The 25,281-nt window shown below is 39.2% G+C and overlaps 1 protein-coding gene across 2 annotated transcripts in view; it reads left to right on the top strand.

Moving 5' to 3' along the window:
- Positions 1–856: 856 nt before the first annotated feature.
- The window catches only part of esrrga (estrogen-related receptor gamma a), a 279,698-nt gene continuing 255,273 nt past the window's right edge, over positions 857–25,281 (top strand). For both annotated transcript variants that reach the window (XM_061879090.1, XM_061879133.1), the window contains exon 1: positions 857–1,046. The gene's annotated coding sequence lies outside the window, so the exon portion shown is untranslated. The remainder of the gene's footprint in view (positions 1,047–25,281) is intronic.

Raw genomic sequence — 25,281 nt, 5'->3', positions numbered from 1 at the left:
GTGGGTTTCAGTAGGCCTTTAACAGATCTATTAGATACATTTGTTAAGGGTGTAGAAAGCAGGGGTGGACAAAGTTTTTGGCTCAGGGGCCACAGTGGCTTTTGATATCAATATCATATCAGAACCTCAAAGAAACACAACAATGGATTTACAGGGTTTACACTTACATTCTCTTTCAGTGGGAGCAGTTTTGTTGATCACCCTTTTTTTTGCCTATGTGTCAAAGTCTAGCATTAGTTTTGTTGTGGCAATTCTCAAAACAGATATTTGCCTAATTTAGTTGTAATATTTAAAAAGACCAACGGGCCGGATGTGGCCCCCAGGCCATAGTTTGCCTATACCTAAAGGCAACGTGTGTTTGCCTATACCTAAAGGCAACGTGTGTTCGCCTATACCTAGAGGCAACGTGTGTTCATAGTTTTTTTTCTCATAAATTTAAAATATAATTTTTTATATAAAAACAGTTTATTTACTTTATTTTATTTTCTATTTCTCGAAAATGAAATATTAGGTATTTACAAGTATGGTGATATACACTAAGTAAACTTCTCTTATTGGCCTCCCAATGTGTGCTTGGACTTATTACATATTGGACCTATTGGATTTATTCTCTACTGATTGTGACTTATCTTAAGATAATTTTATCTTAAGCGTCTGTCCCTCTAAAATGAGTCCAGTCGTGTTATTTTATGTCAATAAAATCTTAAATTAAACTGTTTGTTTTTGTTGCAACCCCTGTTTCCAAAGTCCTGTCGTCCTGGAGTGCGACATCCGCGTGGTCAGTTGGTCCTGTCCTGTCCAGTGCCCCCTCTTTCTCCCTCCCTCTCTTTCCCTCCCATCTTCCTTTTCCTACTCCGGGACACTTGAGGAAAGAAAGCAGCCTTTGCCTCTTGGCGCTACGGAATGAGTGGAGAAGGGAAAGGCAGCGTCCTAAAACTGAGAAGCAAATGAGAGTCTGGCAAATTATGCCAGCAGAGTGACGAGAGATGTGAGACAGCTACGTCCTTGAGAACTGCACAACTCTTTGAAGAGAGCCGGGGGACCGAGTGAGTAGCATGCATCTCAGCGAGACGTGTGTGTGTGTGTGTGTGTGTGTGTGTGTGTGTGTGTGTGTGTGTGTGTGTGTGTGTGTGTGTGTGTGTGTGTGTGTGTGTGTGTGTGTGCGTGCGTGCGTGCGTGCGTGCGTGCGTGCGTGCGTGCGTGCGTGCGTGCGTGCGTGCGTGCGTGCGTGCGTGCGTGCGTGCGTGCGTGCGTGCGTGCGTGCGTGTGTGCACACGCACTGACCTGCCAAATTTACTGACTGTGGCTGCTGACTGATAGCCAAAGAGATGCTTATAAGATTATGTAAAATATATTATATGTGTATACATAATTTTTTTTTCTTTTGGTGAAAAGACTGGAAACAGGTTCAAACTCAATAGGCAAAGTGTTCTCAATGTAGTTCTTGAACATTTTCTGAAAACATGAGATTCCACGGGCACACTAGCAGGCTCCAAAACAATGACATGCATTGCATCAAGCTTGCAAATTAAAGTGAAGCCTTACTTTATGATGGAGCGTTTTCTATCAGGCATACCTGCTAATAATCAGAGGCAATTTGAGTGAGTCCATTTCGAGTGTTGCTTCAGTGATTATTTCCTCGCCAAGTGCTCGTGCCGGTGTTTAGTCTGTGAAGTCACGAGGAACAAAGGTACCGAATTATGGCACAGTTTGATTTTACGAGAATCGATACACAGTAGCCCCGATCGGTGCCCTAGACCAGGGGTCGGCAACCCAAAAAGTTGAAAGAGACATATTAGACCAAAAATACAAACAAAAAAATTGTCTGGAGCCGCAAAAAATTAAAAGCCTTTCAGAAGTGTTATAATGAAGGCAACACATGATGTAAGTGTCTATATTAGCTATATTGTCCTATTGTCAAAAACTGACGCAAATCTTCGTTGACAGAAATGTTGTATTTTAATTTATATTCTACACATTTTTGCAACATTGGAAATGTATAGTTAAACTAGAGGTTTCTCACAGGATGAGATAACTCCTGGAAACTATGGGCTCAGAATGGCCAAAAGTATAGATGCGTGTGTCCAAGTTTAAGAAAACGGCAGGCTGTCTTCTTCTAATGGATTTATTACAATCGTTGCAAGCTGGGTAATGTTTGCTGTGGTCTGGAACAACATGGCACACAAACAACTATGAGAAATGCAGCCAATATTACATACAGATAATGTGCCATGAGACATGCACATATAAATTATATACACTGTGTACATAAGGAAAGGAAAATAAATGAGCTCAAATAAAACTACAAATGAGGCATAATGATGTAATATTTACATACAGCTAGCCTAAATAGCATGTTAGCATCGATTATCATAGTCATGCAGTGACCAAATATGCCTGATTAACACTCCAACAAGTTAATAGTATCAACAAAGCAAATCTTTGTGCATTCACGCACAGCATAAAACATTTGGTGGACAAAATGGGACAAAAACAGAGTGGCATAAAACACGTATTTCTGTGGCGGTATCGGAGAAAGTTGTACAAACTCGATGAGTTCAACGATTGCTGAATTTAGTAGGACAAAACGATGCTCGCCAAATACTCTCATCAGTGAAGCGTGTATAACATAAACAGTGGGATTTCTAACAATTAGGAAGGTTTGTGTCATGTTTTTTTCTCCTGCACAAATATATATTAAAACAAAAAACATATTTTTTTCTTCATCTTTTTCCATTTTCATTTTCACACATTTTTGAAAGAGGTCCAGGGAGACGCTAGACCCCCGCCCTAGACCCTCATGAGAACAAGCGCTTTGGAAAATGAGTGAATGAAAGAAGTAAAAAGACAAAACAAGTGTGCTACAGCTTTAAGTTGTTGTTTAGCGAGACAAGATGTCCCACTGAAATATTTGTAATCATCAGACATAATCCACACAGCATGCCGAGGGTATGCTTGGGTTACACGTGTGTTCATATTATAGGGGCCAACATGCTACTCGTATTTCTGTGAGCGTTTAACAGATAGATGTCATTACAGCGGAGATCACTATGTGAAGTGCCAAATGGCTGACATCATGACATTTGGCGGGCAAACGAAACATTCTCTTCTTTCACATGGACTGTGAAGTCCCGCCAGCAGAGTAGCATAGACACCCTTGCAGCCCGTCCTCAAAGAGAGAAAAAATTCCCCAGGTTTGCGCAGTGTCATATGTTTGTTGTTTGATCACTCATTATGGGACAAGTAGGACAGATTTCGATTTGAAAATTATATTGCACCAACTTGCTAGTGCAGGTCTTTTAAAACACAGTTTTAGAAATTGTGTGACCAGGAGGTCGGATTTCCCCTCGACTTTAAAAAGTAAATCAAAGATCCTCTATACAAAAACTACTAAAGATTTGTGTGTATTAAAACATGTCACTTGCAAAGCTGAGTGCGCAGAAGATTGCATCTCTTACATGACCAAAATAGAGAGTGCCACCCATTTAGAGGGTCTGTGTCCATGTTAAACTCAATAACTATACTTCAGAAAAGAGCTGTACGCATCGTCAACAAGGTTGGATATCTGGACCATACTTATTCACTATTCTTACAGTCAAGAATATTGAAATTTAATGATATTATTTTGTATCAAACTGCACAAATAATGTATAAAGCGAAAATAAATGAACTCCCAGGAAGCATTCAAAAATTGTTCAGCACACGAGAGGGGCATTATAATTTAAGTGGAAATTTTAATTTCAAAATGTTTAGTTGTAGAACGACCATCAAAAGTTTTTGTATTTCAATCTGTGGAGTGAAACTATGGAATGGTTTGAATGTGGAGTTAAAGCAATGTCCAAACATAAAGCATTTTAAAAAGAAGTATAGGTACATGGTATTCCAGAGGCACAGAGATGAAGAAGGGCTTTGATATTGGGTTTCTTGTGTTACAAAAGAGTTTGGGGCTGCCCATTGAGGCACTGGTACTGCTGTTTTGTCATGATACCATTTCCATGAGCATTTGTGGTAATGGTGTGGCTATGTATGTGTGTAGTGTGCATATGTATGTATATTTTTATCATTTATGTATATACAAGTTCATTAAGTTTGTACATAAAGTGAACAGGTAATTCTAGCTCAGAGTAATTTATTATTTAAAGAAAAGGGGTGGGATTAAATAAGTGTATACTTCTTCTCACTCCTTTTCAAATATGTAAAAAAAAAAGAAAAGTCGATTGCTCATTTGTTTTTGTTTTTTTTTATCCTCCATTGTTTTAATTTTGTTATAATAGCTGTTAAGGCTATAGCACTGTATTGGATCATGCTTGCTCTTGTTTTCTGTTTTTTTTTTTGCATATTTGAAATAAAAATATATCAATCAATCAATCAATCATGTACTTACTGAATATTTGCTGAATATCACAACGCCCGCAATACTGGAAGGAGGAGATGCAAATATAATAGTTTAGCGCTCGCAATGTGATTTATCAAAGGTAAAACTGTTCTGCGGGTGCTGACCTGCGTCTATATTTAACACGTTCGATATTTACTTGCAAACTGGCACAGTTACGCACAAATGTCTGTGAGAAAGGAGGCGATCGTGTTGCGAAGACAATCTTTTGAGAGAGAGGGAGAATATTCTGACACTGTGCATGTCAACATATTTGGACTGCCAGACTTCTTCCTTTCACCTTTAGTTTAATGTTGTATATTCCGGAGAACCAGTGTCCTCTACAGTGGACATTGCTCTTATTGCTCTTTTATCCTGCACTACCACGAGCTAATGCAACAAAATATTGTTCTTATCTGTACTGTAAAGTTCAAATTTGAATGACAATAAAGGAAGAATCTAAGCCTAAGTCTAAGTCTAACGGGATTTGGGTCTATTTATATTGTCAGAGTTACAGAAGCGCTGTGCTGTTTTTAAGGACATTCACCAAAAAAGATTATTGTAAAAGATGATCTCTATGACAGCAGTCTGTTTTTTTTTTTTAAGAATCTGCTGCAAAAATGTCTGTCTCATGTTTTTCAACTGAACTCGTAAATAGCTCAAATGATGAAAAACAGAGGACCTAAAATGAAACCTCGAGGAATACCACTACTGTAACTAAATTAGTTGAACAAATGACTACTGGGGACGGCATGGGACAGCTGGGAGAGTGGCTATGCCAGCAACCTGAGGGTTCCTGGTTTGATTGCCAGCTTCTACCGACCTAGTCACTTCCGTCATGTCCTTGAGCAAGACACTTCACCCTTGCTCCTGATGGGTCGTGGTTAGCAAGGCGGCCTTGCATGGCAGCTCCCGCCATCAGTGTGTGAATGGGTGAATGTGGAAATAGTGTCAAAGCGCTTTGAGTTCCTTGAAGGTAGAAAAGAGCTATACAAGTATAATCCATTTACCATTTACTGACTGCATCTGAAGTAAACTAGTTATAACACCTTACTTACATAAATCTCATTACAAAAAACAAATAACTGCCAAAAAGTAGAGGAATTTAAGGGGTTCCTTGAAGAACACCTCCGTTATGTAAATCACAACTTTGGACCACAGTGTTCTTGTTTGCTAACAAGGTTGAAATTCCAATGCAGTGGTCCAAGTTCCTCTATACAACACGAGCACTCCAGTGTTTTTAGTAATTTGCTGCAGAAATGTTTGTCAGCCAAGTTTTCAACCAAAGTATGGGGGCCAGTATGGTGTCATTCCGAGGCGGATTTGGCTCTGGACCCCCAGTTGAATACCCATGGCCTAAGTTAAAGTTAGAGTTAAAGTCCCAAAGATAGTCCCATACATGCACTGGGTGTGGTGAAATTATCCTCTGCTTTTGACCCATCCCCATGTTCACCCCCTGAGATGTGAGGAGAGCAGTGAGCAGCAGTAGTGGCCGTGCTCGTGAATCCTTTTGGTGATTTTACCCCCAATTCCAACCCTTGATGCTGAGTGTCAAGCAGGGAGCTAATGGGTCCCATTTTCTAGTCTTCGGTATGACTCAGCCGGGATTTGAACTCACGACCTTCCAGTCTTAGGGCGCACACTCTAACCACAAGTCCACCGAGCAGGTTATAAGGGTTTTAAACCTCCATTCTGAAGGATAAACTGTATGATTACAGTCGGCAAACACCTGATATGATTGTGTGTCGTTGGTTTGAAATTTAACTTGTGATGAGGTGTTCACGAGGCAGCACGGTGGAAGAAGGGTTAGTGCGTCTGCCTCACAATATGAAGGTGCTGAGTAGTCCTGATTTCAATCCCAGGTTCGGGATTTTTTTGTGTGGCGTTTGCATGTCCTCAACGTGACTGCGTGGGTTCCCTCCGGGTACTCCGGCTTCCTCCCACTTCCTAAGACATGCACCTGGGAATAGGTTGATTGGCGACTCTGAATTGGCCCTAGTGTGTGAATGTGAGTGTGAATGTTGTCTGTCTATCAGTGTTGGCCCTGCGATGAGGTAGCGACTTGTCTAGGGTGTCCTCGCCTTCCACCCGAATGGTAGCTGAGATAGGCTCCAGCACCCCCCGCGACCCCAAAGGGAATAAGTGGTAGAAAATGGATGGATGGATGAGGTGTTCTCAAAATATCCAACTTTAGCTCCAGCAACAAAGAGTCTGTGTTGCCGCCAGAAAAGTCCAAACCAGGACAGATTTTTCGTTCCTTTCCAATTGCATGTTCAAGTGTCCATTGCTTCCTTATCACAAGCTTTTGTTTCAAGTTGTTGAGACTGTCCACTGGTGTCTGTGTTCTCCTTAAGCCTGCCGTATTTACTGATAATCCTTTTTATGCTTCTCCCAGCCAGAAGCCCCGGTGAGATCCTGTAGATTTAGCCAGAGGTTGATCTCATGATTAGTATTCAGCTGTCAGAAGACGTCTGTCAACTTTTTCCAGGCCGGCACACCTCCCCGCCTCGTTTGCTTTTTAAGATCTCAATGTATACATCAGCATGGAGGTCCCCGTGTGTGTATATGCTGCATCACGACGTACGTAGCCGCGTGGTCCCAAAGTGAGAGCCCTGTGTGCATTAATGTCCATATACATATACAACCTCCCCCTGAGTTCCCAGGAAGTCGCCCTCAATCATCTTAAATGACATGAAAAGAGCCGGAGAGCGATATATGCATGAATTAATTGGCTTGAATAGGAGTATTTAGAAGCTTAATCCATAGGGATTAACGCAAGAAACCCTCCCTGGTGCAAAGCTTTTCAGATGAGAATTGTTTCATTTCACTACTCTCCTCCTCCTCTTCCTCACGTGCCAACACCTTCAGGTCTAAGTCAGGCAGCTTCTAAAAAGCTGTCAAGTGCAGGATTAGCTACGTAGAATATTGTTAGTTTGATAATAGTGCTTTATTATTGTCAAATTAGCTGTGGTTGTGTTTCTCCTTTCTGATTTGTTGCATACAACTATGCATCTATTACAGGGTTAACACAATAGCTAGAATAATACAATCATTTTATTCTGAAAAGATGACTCCCGGTATTTGTAATATTCATTTAATTCATATAAAAGCACAAATCACAAAAATATCTTAGAACGGAGATGTGGAACATTGTAAATAAAAAGATGCGATAAAAGAAAGTCTTAAAGATTTTGTTTTTGTCAAGTCGCTGTGAGATATAATTATAAGAAAAACACAACAGTGTGGCATTCTATTCCAACATTGTTGGTTTTCTCATTAAGATTGAATAATATACACTGTGTGCTTTGAGCAAGTATTCCTAAAATGACAGAAATATGTGTTGAATACATGAAATATGGTTTAACTATAATGAGTTAAATGTATTATTTTGTTATAAATGCAAATTAAGTTAAAGTTAAAGTACCAATGATTGTCACACACACACTAGGTGTGGAGAAATTTATCCTCCGCATTTGTTCAGGCCCTGGGAGGTGAGGGGAGCAGTGGGCAGCAGCGGTGCCGTGCTTGGGAATCTTTTTTGGTGATTCAACCCCCAATTCCAACCCTTAATGCTAAGTGCCAAGCAGGGAGGTAATGGGTCCCATTTTTATAGTCTTTGGGTTTGAACTCACAACCTACCGATCTCAGGGCGGACACTCTAACCACTAGGACACTGAGTAGGTTAACAAAAACAAATGATTTATATGAAAAGAGAAAAAACATTGATAACTTCAGACCTTCAACACCTGTCAACTTTTTGAAGGGGAACATTATCACAATTTCTGAAGGGTTAAAACCAATAAAAATCAGTTCCCAGTGTCCTATTTTATTTTTCGAAGCAATATCCCGAAAAACTGCTTCAAAGTGCCTGATTTAACCGTCGTTATATCCACCCAACCATTATCCTGTGACGTCACAGCGTGACCACACAGAAACAAACATGGCGGGTATCACAGGAAGGTATAGCGATATTACCTCAGATTCAGACTCGAATTTCAGCGCCGTAAGCGATTCAACAGATTACGCATGTATTGAAACGGATGGTTGGAGTGTGGAGGCAGGTACCGAAATTGAAATTAAAGAAGAAACAGAAGCTTTTGAGCCATATCACGACAGCAGCACGGGAGGAAGCGTGGACGAATTCGGCGATTGGCTTCTAACCAAGGATTGGTATGTGTTTGTTTGGCATTAAATGTGGGTGGAGGGAAAGGTTTGATGCAAATATAGCTACAAATGAGGCATAATGATGCAATATGTACATACAGCTAGCCTAACTAGCATGTTAGCATCGATTAGTTTGCAGTCATGCCGTGAACAAATAAGTCTGATTAGCACTCTCCACATAAGTCAATAACATCAAAAAACTGACCTTTGTGATTTTGTTGACTTTATCGTTGGAAATGCATCTGCTTTGAGTGTCGCAGGATATCCACACATTCTTGCCATCTCTGTGCCATCTCTGTCGTAGCATAGCTGTCGTCGGTAAAGTGTGCAGAACAAACAAGGGACTTTCGCATTTTTGACCACTGGTGCAACTTGAATCAGTCTCTGTTCGTGTTGTTACACCCTCCGACAACACACCGACGAGGCATGATGTCTCCAAGGTACTGGAAAACAGTCGAAAAATTGGAAAATAACAGAGTTGATATGACTTGTTGTGTGTAATGTGTTTGAGAAAATGGCGGGTCGCTTCACGATGTGACGTCACAGGTGAAAGGTCATTGCTCCGACAGGCGAACAATTGAAAGGCGTTTAAATCGCCAAATTCACCCATTTAGAGTTTGGAAATTGGCTAAAAAAACACATGGTCTTTTTTTCTGCAACATCAAGGTATATATTGACGCTTACATAGGTCTGGTGATAATGTTTCCCTTTAAGAACGTTACCATTTGTGTTTATGTATAGGGTTCATAACCCGAAGATGACTCATTTAAGTAACGCGACTGAAAGTAACAGGAGTGAGTTTTTAGCATTAAATTGATCAAATACAATTTATTCATGCTAATAGAGTGTTAATGCTATAAGCAAATCACAATGATTAAAAAAAATAGAAAATAATCATTTAGGTTGATATTTTAACAGTGTTCAATGTAGTTTAATTGGATGTTTTAATTTGTATCATATGCATACACATCAATTTTTTTTTTTTTTTTTTTTTTCCAAGATGGCGTTGCTGTAGTGGCTGCTGTAGGCAGGAGCTCTGTGCTCTTGTGTCATCCTTTTGTGTTTCCCTCTTGTTTTCATGTGTTATTATATTTTTTTGCATGTTGGTCCGGGACCCTTTGGGACTGTGTGACAAGGGGTGGCACTTTCGTGACCTCTGTGGTGCTTTTTTTGTGGACTTTTGGATCTGCCTCCCGGGAGCCTTTTGGCCATGGAGACCAGCTGCTTGGTCTCTGCTACACCGGAGTCTGTTTGGAGGGACTGGAGGAGATGCGGATGAGGGGACAGGGCTGCGGAGCTAGCACTGAGCGCTGGGACGGAGAGGCTTCGCGGTGTCTCGACTGGGTGAGCAGGTGTCGGACACCTCAGTCACCTTGGACGTATCCTCGCTCATCCATGCGGACTGGACATTGGCCGAGAGTGGAGTCGGCTGTCTTGGTTGCTTTGTTGGGTCTGCTTCTGTCTCTGGCCATGCTCCCCCCACCCCAGCGGACAATGGCGTGGAACACCGCAGAGGCCACCACAGTGTATATGTTTATTTTACTCTTTATTCATAGCTGTATGTAGAAGTGTCTGGTTGTATCTGCTGCTTTAATGTCTTTAATGTCCTCTGTGTTCTTTGATGTTTGATGTTTCCCTCTTACACACATGTAAGAGGGATGTGTACTATGGCTATGAGTCGTTTTTTATAAATAAATAAAGTACTATCTAATCTAATCAATGTGTAGGACACCGCCTAATTATAATAAAAAAAACAGTTCATTTTATCATTTATTTATACATTTTATTTGGTGGAAACGCAAATGGCACAAATGTTGTGGAATGGTCCGAAATTGACCTTCGCAGACTTTTTAATGTGCCTGCGCTGTAATGTTGTGGGCCAGAGTTGCACTTTCAGGGGGCTCTCTCACCATCACTTCCGAACTACAAAGGGCACCTAAATATAAGCCTCTTCCACAAAGTGTTGTTTTGTACATATATTGGCAGGTGCAGGTGTACACATTGAAACATGAAATATTTACACAGGTGCTCGTGTTTATTAAGAAAAGACAGTGCCTGTAAGAGCATACTACTGGAGATGTCACTGAGCGCTGTCTCCGTCCTCCTTTGTCCTTCTCGTCTTCGGTGTCGCAGTCGAGGGGACTCAGGGTTGCTTTGTTTACTCTGCCTTATTTTGGCATTCACTTACATCTAAAGATGGGTCACCTCGGAGCGTGTGCCATCTTCATCGGTGCGTTGAAGGCTCGTAAGTAGTGATGGATTTCCTTTCCGTATGGCGCTGTTTCCGTTTTCCATGGCAGTATCGATAGCCTTTGGCTTTGAGGCTGCGTTGTGTGCATTCCGTCGTATCTTGATGAGGATAAGTCCATACCATGCTAAATGGGTGACTGAATGATTGTGTGAGTGCGTTTGATTTAATGTGAACAATATCATCGGTTCACTGTGAATCTTAGGTCAATTTCAATGGTTTGCTGGGGCAAAGCTAAATTCATCGGCAGTACGCAAAGCTTGTGAACACAGAACATTCCATAAATTAGCCGCAGCATTGCATAAAGTGCATGGTTCAAAGCTTGGGGAAAAAGCTGTGGTTTATATTCCGGAAATTACGGTATATTGTCCAAAAACATGCACCTGGGGATAGGTTGATTGGCAACACTAAATTGGCCCTAGTGGGTGAATGTGAGTGTGAATGTTGTCTGTCTATCTATGTTGGCCCTGTGATGTGGTAGCGACTTGTCCAGGGTGTACACCGCCTTCTGCCCAAATGCAGCTGAGATAGGCTACAGCACCCCCCGCAGCTCCAAAAGGGACAAGCAGTAGAAAATGGACGGATGGCTGTATTGAAGTTGTTGCTGATGCTATCTGGTGGTCTGTTCTTGTCAGTGTTCTGCGGCATTTCAATTAAAAGGCATGGAAGCTGTGCATTGAGTTATGTGCAAAAAAAGGCTACTACTGTATGTCTATGGTCTGCCAATTGGAGATGCTTGCTTACACTTTTAGGATATCGTGGGTAATACTGCTTGAATATATAAACACTTAATATAGTTCACTATTACTTTTACATTAAGAACTATAATAGTTTAATATGGTTTAGATTTGTGTTTGTGTCCCACGTATAACTTAGGATATATATTTATTTTAAGTGCCACATTATTTTTTTAGAAACAGTCTTGCTTGTTTTCCTCCTTCAAAGCAGTCATGTGTTATGTCTTTCTTCTCCCTCATCCATCCATCCATTCATCCATCCATACCCTCCTCCTCTATCCCCCGCCTCTTCTTCCATTTCTGCACGTTGCGCTGCAGGTCTGTGAGGTACGGAGCAGATCAATGCCTATAGATTAGCTCATTGGAAGCCATTAGTTATGGCTTTTTATAAAGCTAGTCATTATTGTGTTTAATCTTGCAGAAAATTAAATTTAGAGTTGTGTACAGTGTTTTGGTTAAAAGTTGTTGATTTTTTTTTTCCTCCGTCCCCCTCCTCTTGTTCACTTAACAGCTGCTAGACTTTTCTTCATTTTGCATGCATTAGGACACACAAACACACAAACCCACACACACTTAGCTGGATGAGTGTCACTCATAATTAACCATCATCCATCTTGTTCAATAACATCTTCAAGAGCATTCAGCAACATGGTTTCGCTCACATGCTGCATTTTATTTCACAATGTTGGCAAATCTCTATTGTCTGAGCCTCAGTACTCAGTGGATTTAATCACCTAAAAGTGATGGTGCTGCGTTTTTCTTTTGTTTTCGTTTTGTTTTTTCCTGCCACACAGTACTTTTGTTTTCATGCTGTGGCACAGTCCTGCATGGTCCACATGGGACATTGGCCATCAAAAACTCTTGGACAACAAACAGGCCTTGTCTTTACTCTCGCTCCGGCTTTGTCCCTGCAGATGTCCACCACTTCATTTTTCTATTGTCCTTTTATTCATGTTTAAAATTGCACTGACCAGCAGGACCACAGAACAAAACATACATGTAGTACAGGCCTGAGTAATTATTTTGTCTTTGGGGGCCAAATTTAGAGGAAAAAAATGTGTCTAAGGGCCGGTATATCTATTTTAAGGAACACTAATACAGAGCCTCACAATAATGTTGAAAGCTAAAAACGTTATGACTGATTGCCTTAAAAACGGAATGGAATGTTAACTATTTTTACTGAATGAGACACCCAGAATGTACATGAAAATAAAGAATGTGGGATTTACAATATTACCTATGAACGATAAAACCCTGAATATTGACAACAAATGGACGTCACACCCCCTCTCGATCGGCATATTTCGCAATCAAGCGAAACGCAACAAAAATGCAACAAATAGAGCGAAATATGAACACGAAGGGTAAAAAAAAAAATTACGTACTATCTGATACATCTGATATATGACAAATTTTTAGAACTTTGTTGTAAAAATCTCCTTTCACGTCTGTCCCCGAAACCCGCATTTCAGGCTGGCTGCTCTGGAAACACTGTGGAAACGCTCCCACCCACACTGCTTGGTTCCTCCTCTGAGCTGCTATGACTTGGATTACCATAGTAACTAATTAGATGACCATAATAAACAGTATATAATGCAAAAGCGCAGATTCCAACCATCGAAATACTTTTGTATAGCTCAAGACTTACAGTCATTTCAACACATCACTTCACAGCATAATGGCAGCTACAGTTTTGATCTGAAATATCTAAAAACATCACTTGGGAATGTCCGGCGGGCCATATTGAAAAGGCTTAATGGGCCGCATGCCGCCCCCGGGCATTCATTTGCCAAGGTCTGATGTAGTAGATCACACAGGTGCTATTTGGAGTTCAGACATAATCTTCAGGAAAAAGATGCCTCAATAGTTAAAGGAAACCATATTCATGTGTGATGTCACATGCGATGTTAAGTTAAAGTTAAATAACATATTGTGATATATATCGGTATTGCAGTAAGCTGCAATATATATCGCAATATAGATTTTAGGCCAAATCGCTTATTCATATTGGTACATTCTTTCCTTGCCACACTTTTTGGACCAGTCTACCTCAGGGGTATCAATTGTGCCGCCCGCGGGCCAGATAGTTTGCTAAGTATGAAAATTAGCCTGCTGTTCTAAATGATTCCACTAGATGTCGCAATAGCAATTCTTTGCATCTTTGTAGATGATGCTACATATGAACAAAACAAACCACAAGGTAGTACATCAGTTGAGGAAAATTTTTAAACTACATAAATACCACACTGCAATTTGATTTTGATGTGAATGTTGTCTGTCTATCTGTGTTGGCCCTGCGATGAGGTGGCGACTTGTCCAGGGTGTACCCTGCCTTCCGCCCGATTGTAGCTGAGATAGGCGCGAGCGCCCCCCGCGACCCCGAAAGGGAATAAGCGGTAGAAAATGGATGGATGGATGTTTTATCTTGATAGATTGCAAATTAACACCGATGTGTTGACTGATGAACATTATCACTTAATTTATTCAGAAAATATAAAAAACGACAAATAAAGATAAAATACTATTAAGCGCAACATGTAAGTGTAAAAAAAACAACGTTATGATTTGTACAATTACAGAATGTGCGTGTTCTATTTTTAAACAAGAAAAAAGTCTGAAGTTGTCTTTATTTTTGAGTTATCGTGCTGTGATTTTACCAGTCTGGCCCACTTGGGAGTTGATTTTTCTCAATGTGGCCCCCCATCTAAAATTAGTTTGACACCCCTGCTCTACCTGTCACCTTGTTACACTTATCTATCCTTAACACTTCTTCTGCTTGCCCTCTTGCCACTGAATACCTCACCTTATTCCCCATACCCCATAAACAGAAACTGCTTGAGGTCTCGAAAGATCACTTTCGCGACAAACGTCAACGTAGCCTAACCGGTGATGATATGTAAAGTGCGGTGCTCTTTTGTTTAGCTTTTGACACAAATGAAATTTGCTAATCAATTTTCTACCCCCTCTTATTTCATGGCATGTGGTTCCTGGCCCTCCCCTGCCAGCTGTCATCGTGGGGATGTGGCACAAGGGGCTGAAAACTTCATTAGCAGTGGGGACAACATGTTTTGCCCCTTAGCGCTCATTTCATGAAATGACTGAAAATATACAAGCTTTAGTGTGGTAATTAATACACATATTGTACTTTAGGTATAAACTTAGACTTAGACAAACTTTAATGATCCACAAGGGAAATAGTTCCACAAAGTAGCTCAGTCCCTAAGGATGGAAAGTTTAAGGATGAAAAGGATAATGCAGGTATAAAGTAGACTAAAAATGTACCCTAGTAGCAATATAAAACATAACATATATGTAATATTTACATATTATATATACAGTAGACTGACCATACGTCCTCTTTTTCCCGGACATGTCCTCTTTTACAGGCTTGTCCAGGCTGTCTGGGTGGGGTTTCTTGAATGCCTCAAATGTCCGGTGTTTTGAGTTAGGGTTGCGTGTATTTTCAATCTAAATACAGGGTTAACAAGGGGTTGAAGAAAACAAAACAAATTGTGAAAGTGTGCGCACGCAGCAGAATTAGTGAGGGAGGGGCAGAGAGAGCAAAATAGTGGAATGGTTGTTAATCAAGGCATATTTGCTCAACAGCCATTCAGGTCACACTGAGGGTGGCCGTATAAACAACTTTATCACTGTTACAAATATGCGCCACACTGTGAACCCACACCAAAAAAGAATAACAAACACGAGTACGTCACATCAAATACTCCATTTTGAAAAATAATTTTGTTGGAAGATTTGAGATATTATTTGTTTGCCATAAAAAAAACAGTTTTGTTTGACCAAAAAGCGCGGAAAACAAACAAACAAAAAAAAACACATAAAAAAACTAAAACATTTGGAAATGAGGAATAGATCTGAAGTTGATGTTGAGATTTAAGCAATAAATATAAAATGTTTGTATGCCCTGGCACACCATTATCATCTTTTCATGACCGAAGCAAAACTCTTTTTACACTTTTATACTGAAATAAATGCACCTACATCTTATCAAATAAAAACATAGAAAAAACTACCAGCAGCGATAAAGTTTAGATCCATGAAGGACAGATGAAAGTAAAGGAATGTTTATAACTGAATACATTTAGATTTGCATATAAATGTGTCTTCTTTATTTCATTATTTATTTTAATGAATTAAGTAATGTTTGTGACAAACTTTTTCCAAAACAAAACATACAATGTGAGATATAACAGGATAATGCATACATTTATCATTTGTTTTCAAAACGCTTACAAAAAAGTGGGACCCCATTTTTATGACTTGATGGGGTCCGTGGGACCCCAGTTTGAAAATTCGTAGCACCAAAACTGCTGTCAACAGAGAAGAAAAAATGCTTTATTTAAAAAAATTAGTTATTAATATTATTTATAAAGCAAGTTTAAGTATCATTGGCAAATTTTCACCTAGTCCCGGCTTTGGCGTGCTGCCCGCCTTGGCACGCATATACGTGTCCTCTTTTTGGGATTTCAGAATATGGTCAGCCTAATATACAGTATATGATATATTATATCATATTTTTATATAATATATACAATATATCCAATCCAATTCACTTTATTTATATAGCACATTTAAACAACAAAATGTTTCCAAAGTGCTGCACAACAATATCAAAAACAACATTCAAATACTATCCTAAGCTCCACCAATGACTGAATAAAAACAAAAAATAGAAATACATATAAAACCAATACAAAAACAATATAAAATAAATATGATTAAAAAACATTTTAAGGGTTATTAAAACAGTAAATAGAAATCGAAATTTTAAAACACAGAGGTCCACACAACTCACATAGTGTTAAAAGCCAGAGAATAAAAATGGGTCTTAAGACGAGACTTAAAACACTCCACTGTGGGAGCAGTTTGAACATGCAGGGGCAGAATGTTCCAGAGCTTAGGGCCGACCACAGAGAAGGTCCAGTCTCCCCTAGTTTTAAATCTGGTCTTGGGCACCACAAGCTGGAGCTGGCTCTCGGACCGCAGAGTGCGCGCAAGATTCTAAGTTTGGATAATGTCTGAGATATAATGAGGTGCCAGTTCATGTACAGCTTTAAAAACAAAGAGCAAGGTTTTAAAATCTATTCTAAAATGAACAGGGAGCCAGTGCAAACTCTCAAAGATTGGGGTTATATGCTGGCGTTTCCTGGCCCCTGTTAAAAGTTGTGCTGCCGCGTTCTGGACTAACTGCAACCGGGAGATAGCTTTTTGGCTAATGCCAGCATAAAGTGCATTGCAGTAGTCCAGGCGACTTGAAATAAAAGCATGCACGACTTGTTCAAAAAGGTTAAAAGATAAAAACGGTTTTACCTTTGCTAAAAGACGAAGATGATAAAAACACAATTTTAAAACGCCATTGACTTGTTTTTCTAGTTTAAAATCGCTATCTATAGTGACGCCAAGGCTGGTGACCTTGGGACGCACATCATTTTGCAATGGTCCCAAGTCAGTGAGGGCCGGAACCAAAATTTAAATTTCAGTTTTTCCCTTATTCATCATTGAAAAAATCTGGGCTAACCATATATATAACAATTAACGATATATATTATACATAATATATGCTTTCTGTTGTTAAAAATACTGTTGTAGAAGCCTGTGAGTATACTCATACATCCAGGTTGTACTCACAGTCTCATAGGTAGGACAGCTCTGGTCTGAGAGGAGGGTGCTGGGTCCAACGTAGTTATCCTTTAAATGTGGGGACTGGCCCTGACAAGGATGGTTTTGCTGCATTGTGGTGAAAGAGTTTGAGTTTGAGTTTATTTCGAACATGCAAGCATACAACATGATACATCACAACTTCCAGTTTCTCTTTTCAACATGTTCGAAAAGGAGTAGGAAGAAGCAGAGCTTATTTAATCCTACCCCTTTTCTTTTACACAACTGTTGCTAAACCTTTTGTTCACTTCCTGTTCTCAATGTATTCACAATATACTCCATAAGTAATCACAATAAAAATAAATAAATAAATAATTGGTGAATTAAGTTTTATTCAATACGATGAGATAAGTAAGATTATTTTGAGAATGAAAGAATGAATGGGTGAATAAAATCAGAATGTTTATCATGGTTCTTCTTTTTTGTACTTTGTAAACACTTCCAGTGTTTATCATGGTTCTTCTTCTTTGTACTTTGTGAACACTTTCAGTTTGAAGAGTTTCTTGAAGTGGATCGTATTAGTACATTGTTTGATTGCTTTGCTTAATCCATTCCATCATTTAATTCCACATACTGATACACTGAAGGTCTTAAGTGTTGTACTTGTGTACAAATGTTTTCAATTACATTTTTCTCTAAGATTATATTTCTCCTCTTTTGTTGAGAAGAATTGTTGTATATTCTTGGGAAGCAGGTTATAGTTTGCTTTGTGTATAATTTTAGCTGTTTGCAATTTCACTATGTCGTTGAATTTCAGTATCTTTGATTCAATAAATAAAGGGTTTGTTTTTTCTCTATATCCAACATTATGTATTATTCTAACTGATCTTTTTTGTAACACTGTTAGTGAATGAAGTGTGCATTTGTACTTATTTCCCCATATTTCTACACAGTAACTCAGATATGGTAACACTAGTGAGCAGTAGAGAATATAAAGTGATTTGTAGTCTAGAACATATTTGGCTTTATTCATTATTGACTTGTTTCTTGCTACTTTATGTTGTATATTTTTTACATCAGATTTCCAGTTCAATTTATCATCAATCATTATACCTAGAAATTTGGTTTCATTTACTATTTCAATTTCTATTTTGTCCATTAGTATTTGTGTTTGACTTTCTCTTCTACTGTTAGCAAATAGCATTATTTTAGTTTTACTGAGATTCAATGATATTCTGTTTTTGTCAAAAAAAAAATGTAATTTGTTCATTTCTTCTGTTATTATTTGTATTAGCTTCTGTGTGTTCTCTCCTGAACAAAACGCTGTTGTATCATCCGCAAATAATACTAACTTTAAATCTCTTGTAACTTTACAAATGTCATTTATATAGAGATTCAATAGTTTAGGTCCTAGTATTGTTAGCAGACATTTTATGTATTTATTTATTTACGACTTAGAATGCATAAAAAGAAAGAACATATATGTTATGTCTTACATAAGGATTGTGAATGATTGACAGCACATCTTTTTCAAAATGTCTTTCTAATTTTTGCGTGGTTCCAGTATGACTGATCTGATAACATGATGTACTGCAGAAGCGTTCCTCCAGTGACGTCAATCTGCGGAAATAGCCGAATGTATTCGGAGTGGAATATTCAAAATGGCTGACTGAATTTGTGGCATTTTTTGATGTTAAGGCGGTATTTCCACAAACTTTGCGGATTGTAAATGCAATTGGATATGTTTTAATGGATACAATGAAACGTCCACCTTTTGCAGCTATTACAGCTTCAGCTCTTCTGGGAAGGCTGTCCACAAGGTTGCAGAGTGTGTTTATAGGAATTTTCCACCATTCGTCCAAAAGCGTATTGGTGAGGTCACACACTGATATTGGTTGAGAAGGCCTGGCTCTCAGTTTCCGTTCTAATTCATCCCAAAGGTGTTCTATCGGGTTGAGGTCAGCACTCTCTGCAGGCCAGTCAAGTTCATCCACACCAGACTTTATCATCCATGTCTTTATGAACTTTTGCTTTGTGCACTGGTGCACAGTCATGTCGGAACAGCAAGGGGTCCGTTCCAAACTGTTCCGACAAGGTTGGGAGCATGGAATTGTCCAAAATGTTTTGGTATCCTGAAGCATTCAAAGTACCTTTCACTGAAATTAAGGGGCCATGCCCAACTCCTGAAAAACAACCCCACACCATAATTCCACCGCTGACCCCTCTCTGTCAGTTTACGAGGCCTACCTAACTTCGTGGCTGAGTTGCAGTTGTTCCCAAACTCTTCCATTTTCTTATAATAAAGCTGACAGTTGCCTCTGGAATATTTAGGAGCGAGGAAATTTCAGGACTGGATTTGTTGCACAGGTGGCATCTTATACCAGTTCCATGCTTGAAATCACTCAGCTCCTGAAAGCAGCCCATTCTTTCACAAATGTTTGTAGAAACAGTCTCCATGCTTAAGTGCTTGATTTTATACACCTGTGGCCGGGCCAAGTGATTAAGACACCAGATTCTGATCATTTGGATGGGTGTTCAAATACTTTTTGGCATTATAGTGTCGGTGAGTAAGGCTTTTAAGGAATATTTACGTTGACAAAACGTCTTCAAAGACAATCGGAACATAGTAGTTGAGATCAATTCAAAGCTCTGAAAATATTACTGTAAAACTTTCAGCAAAGCTTGGTAGGATTTGTATTGGTTGTCTACAAGAATGGAGTGTCAGAGAGCAAACCAGGCAAGATACTACTGTATGGTGAACTTAATGTGTAAAAATGTTCTAATCCCAATGGGCTATTTTCAGCTCCATTTTGCCATTTTCACACTCAACCTCTTTCCACCAGTGTGGGTCAGTGCCAGTGTTCATAATGTGTGTGTGTGTGTGTGTGTGTGTGTGTGTGTGTGTGTGTGTGTGTGTGTGTGTGTGTGTGTGTGTGTGTGTGTGTGTGTGTGTGTGTGTGTGTGTGGGTGTGTGTGTGTGTGTGTGTGTGTGTGTGTGTTGTGCGAATGCTGGAGAGTGTTAGCCCAGTGGAAAAGCTGGAGGAGTTGCTAATCCATGTGGCTGGCTGAGCTAAAAGGCCATTCATATTTTTAGCTGACTGAATCATATTCTGTCATACAGACGTCCAGTACTGGGACATGTGAATTAATAAAGCACAAAATAGAAATGTGGGTCATAAAGAAACCAGAGAGCAAATGTTTATAGACTTTTTAGAGCTGTTTCTTTATACCAATGCTGATGTACAATACCTATCTAACAGAGAGTAGACCCCTTATATTATTCCATTATATTCCATTTTATGTAATAGGCAGCACGGTGACACAGGGGTTGGTGCGTGTGCCTCACAATACGAAGGTCCTGGGTTCGATCCCCGGTCTCGCAGTCTTTCTGTGTGGAGTTTGCATGTTCTCCCCGTGACTGCGTGGGTACCCTCCGGGTACTCCAGCTTCCTCCCGCCTCCAAAGACATGCTCCTGGGGATAGGTTGATTGGCAACACTAAAATTGGCGCGAGTGTGTGAATTAGATTAGATAGTACTTTATTTATTCCGTCAGGAGAGTTCCTTCAGGAAAATTACAATTTTCAGCACAATCCCATTCAAGATCAGACAAACATTACAGGGCGACAGAACAGGATTGCTGACGGGTCTGCCGGCTTCCAGCGCCCCTTACAAAAAAGATGACATACAGGTAAACAAGGGGGGGGATAGAAGATTAAAATAAAATTTAAAAAATCGGTCTGAATGTGAGTGTGAATGTTGTCTGTCTATCTGTGGTCCTGTGATAAGGTGGAGACTTGTCCAGGGTGTACACCACCTTCCACTCGGATGCAGCTGAGATAGGCTCCATCACCCCCCGCGACCTCAAAAGGGACAAGCGGGAGAAAATGAATGGATTTTATGTAATACCATCAAAATAAAAAAATAGATGGACTTACAGTACTTGTGTAGCTGGGAACACAGTTCCTAGTGAACATGTCAAACTAGGTTCTGATCTACTTAACGTTTGTGTAGAATAAAACACATGCAAACTTAATAGCGCGCACAAAATTAATCTACTAAACCTTACGTCTCTTAAGTTAGCAGAATATAGTGTTGTGATTTATCAGGGCTGAAACTGTTCCGCATGCACCTTTTTGCATCATAATTTAGCATGTCTGAAATCTGCATATGAACTGGCATAATTACGCATATGGCTGTGAGAAAGGAGGTAATTGCGCTGCAAAGACACAAAGACAGATCGGGAATCCTTGGTCATACGTGTGTGTCAACATATTTGGACTGTTGTGAATAAAAAATATCAGACATGTCATCTGTTCAGCGATATTATTGTATAATTTTATAGATGCTGGCTGACTGAAAGGGGAGCTGTACTTTTTTGGAAATTTTGCCGATCGTTTACAATCATTATGACGGACAACAACACCCTTTATTTATTAATTACATTTTTGGGGGAGTTGTTGGGGTTAAAGATGATTTTAAAAATGCTTAGAAGATGTGACTGATGGAAGTCACCAGTGTAGTCTTCAAATCCCTCTAAAACAACTTCAAAAACCCTCCATCAACGTTTTGTATAAACACGGCAAGTGTATATATAATGTAATAACAGACACGTTCATAACAATATGTAATATGTACAATATTTAGCGTATTTTGGTCGTTTTGATCATTGCCAGAACTAATTCCTTTGCGCATTTATTTTCGTTTCCACAGCAGCGCACTGCCGTCTTCTGTCAATAAATGTGTGTTTCTACTTCCGAAAACAAAGTCGTGTGTGTCTTGTAATCATGGCAGATTCAGTAACAAACAACAAAAATGACTTTTTTTGGACAAATGAGGATTCACAACCATATATTTTTCAATCTAAATATATGGAGGATAAACTACTGCTTCTAGAAGCTAGTGCGCAGGGAGAGTGAGACGCTGGAGTAGACGAAAGCTAAGAGAGTAAAAGTGAAAGTGATTAAAAGCAGCAAATTGTAGATTTTGAAGCCAAGCTAGTTTGACTTAAATGGAGTGCTTAAGCAAATAACAACTGTCCATCGAGTGAGTCACACTTTATAATTGCTCTATTGGGCGGTATGGCTCGGTTGGTAGAGTGGCCGTGCCAGCAACTTGAGGGTTCTAGATTCGATCCCCGCTTCTGCCATCCTAGTCACTGCCGTTTTGTCCTTAGGCAAGACACTATGCCCACCTTCTCCCAGTGCCACCCACACTGGTTTAAATATAACTTAGATATTGGGTTTCACTATGTAAAAGCACTTTGAGTCACTAGAGAAAAGCGCTACATAAATATTATTCACTTCACTATTATGATACACACAGCATGTCATGCGTGTATGGCTAGGTGTGTAAAGAAATATGTGGGCTAATACTTTACAGATGATTGTACCTGTTTTTCAGTGTGTACAAATTGGTGTTTTATCGTAGGGTTGTGCATTACAAACTTACAGTAAACGGTTTTCGTGCTGACGCTGAAGTTAGCTTATCTCTTGCCGTAGTTAGCTTCTAGGGCTAATACCGTAGCACCCCGATGTGTTAGTAGAAAAAGAGTTCCTCAGTGTTCACTCTTACAATAATAATATCGCTACAGTTGGGTTATTATACAGGTGACTGAACGTAAATGAAGTGTTGTTGACGGTTTTTGACTGAATTTTAAATGTTTTAGAGGTAGAACTGATTGCTAGCCACCAAGAACGATTTTTACACAAAAAAAAAAAATGTTCTTGTATTTCACAATGATTGTGGACGTTAGGCAAAACTCTGAAAGAAAAAGTGCAGTTGCCCCTTAAGGAGCTTCAGGAAGAACTTAAATGTATGTTTTAGTGTCTGCTGCCATTTGTTTTTGTTCATTTAGGAATTATTATATTAATACAATATCTCCATTATGAAAAAAGTCCTGCAATATGCGTTTGTCTTGCGTTTGGATCATTACAGACTCATGAATGTGCTGCAGTGTTGTGAGGGCCCACCGCCTCCCTGCAGAGCATGCCGACAGCATGCTAGAAATAATTTCTGTTGTCTATATTTTGCGATCCTCTATTGCAAGTGTTACAGATTATAGATGTGGGCTGTTGGTTCAACACTGCAAACCCCCACAGATTGGAGAGTGTATGAGTGTTTCCATTGGCAGATAATGCTGCGTTGTACACACAAAATCCTCATTTAAATAAGGTGGTCAATACGAATTTTGCTCTTGTTATCAATTGTACTTCCAGTCTTAGTAGATAACACACAACACACACTATTTGTCCACACATTTTTTAGGCGGCACATACTATTTAGCACCTGTCATTTGGATCTTAGTAGATCAGGTCCAAAGTGTGAGTATTTACTTTGAGTACTATTGATATCTAGAACTACCGTAATCCTTTTGGCACTACTCCATGATGACATCATTGGTGGAGCTGCTGGAGGTTTGACAAATTTCACACTAGTACAAACTTTTAGATTTACAAACCACAGTCCGAATAAGAATATTTATTTGGTGTATGTACCTTGTCTCAGTGTAACAACATTTCACCTACCCATTATGTGCATCACAGATCAGCCATTTTTATTTATTTTTTATTCCCGTAACACTTTAGTATGGGGAAAATATTCACCATTAATTAGATACATATTAAAGTAACAAAGACTTCATTTAGAGTTATTTGGACACTAGGGGAACATATAAGGGTTAGGGTTAGAGTTAGGGTTAGGTTTGGGGTTAATAATTCTGAGGTTATTGAGGGAAGACTCTTAGTTAATGGCTTACTGGTTGTATAATAAGGTCATGCAGAATAAGGCATTAATAAGTACTTAATAATGACTAATTAAGAGCCAATATATTACTAATTTGCATGTTAATAATCAACTAATTAATGGTGAATATGTGTTCCCCATACTAAAGTGTTACCTTTATTCCTTATCGTTGTAGGGATTTAAGGAGTTTTGTGAGTGCACCACAGGTTAAGTAGTGTCAGTGTGTGTGTAGGCAGGGAGGCTGTATACGAGGACGACAGTTCAGTTAGTTATTTTGGCTTTTTACATAAAGAGATAATTGAACCATCACCACTTGTTGTGTTTGTTTGATATACAGTATTGTATAGAGCTTTATATTGTGTTCAACGTGTACAAACCTTTACTAAAATATTGGCTTTTGTTGGGCTGAAAACCGTTATTCATATTTACATTGTTTCTTGTGGAGAAATTTGCTTCATAATATAAGTGTTTCTATTTAAAAACTGTAAATTGAGGTTCCTCTCCATGGTAAATGTACACTGCTTTACACTGACTACTCTAAAGTATATCCAAGTCTCATTTCTATAGTTCATTAAGAAGGGATAACGTAATAAAAATGGTTAATCATTTTTGTGAGACAGTGAATGTGTGTTTCCTCTCCTCTCCCTCGAGTGTGATGACCCCTCCAACGTGTCACAACCTTTACACATTCTCTTCCAGACTGAAAGTAGGTCTCCTGTTTCTATTTCTTCCCATCTTCCTCCCATTACATTGTCTTGTTGCTTTCTTTCTTATATTTTTTTTAATATATCTCTCTCCCCCACTCTCTCTTCATCCACCATATCAGCCCCCACGGTGACCCCAGCCCGTGACCGCTGACCTCAGGGGTAAATGCAAGGTCCCACCTCACCAGGAAATAAAAACATTAGCTTCCTGCCATGTCTGACCCGGCTCACCTCAAGCATTTTCCCTCATCCTCCTTCACTCTATCCCTCTCCCTAAATCCCTTCTCTACTTCCTCCTCTTCTGTTTGCTTTAGCCTCACGTCACACACTTCTCTCCAGCTCCACGCTGACCCTTTTTTGTAGCATTATTATCAGTGATGTAGTCCATCTTCCTAAAATCTTAATTCAGCCGATTTACGACATCTACATTCCAAATGAAAGTAAGATTAATTCTTATAGCTTCTAAATGCAAAAAGTGTTATTAATTAATTATTGAAATAGTTTTAGTATGTACAAGTTTTAAAAAAAGAAAACATATCCAAAAAGGAATAGGAAGAAGCAGAACTTATTTATAAAACATACATATACATAAACATTATATATATATATATATATATATATAGAGAGAGAGAGAGAGAGAGAGAGAGAGAGAGAGTCATGTACATTTGATTATCAGTATATATATATATATATAT

The sequence above is a fragment of the Nerophis ophidion genome, linkage group LG02, assembly GCF_033978795.1.
Source record: "Nerophis ophidion isolate RoL-2023_Sa linkage group LG02, RoL_Noph_v1.0, whole genome shotgun sequence".
Lineage (NCBI taxonomy): Eukaryota > Metazoa > Chordata > Actinopteri > Syngnathiformes > Syngnathidae > Nerophis > Nerophis ophidion.
This window is presented reverse-complemented; position numbering and strand designations above follow the sequence as displayed.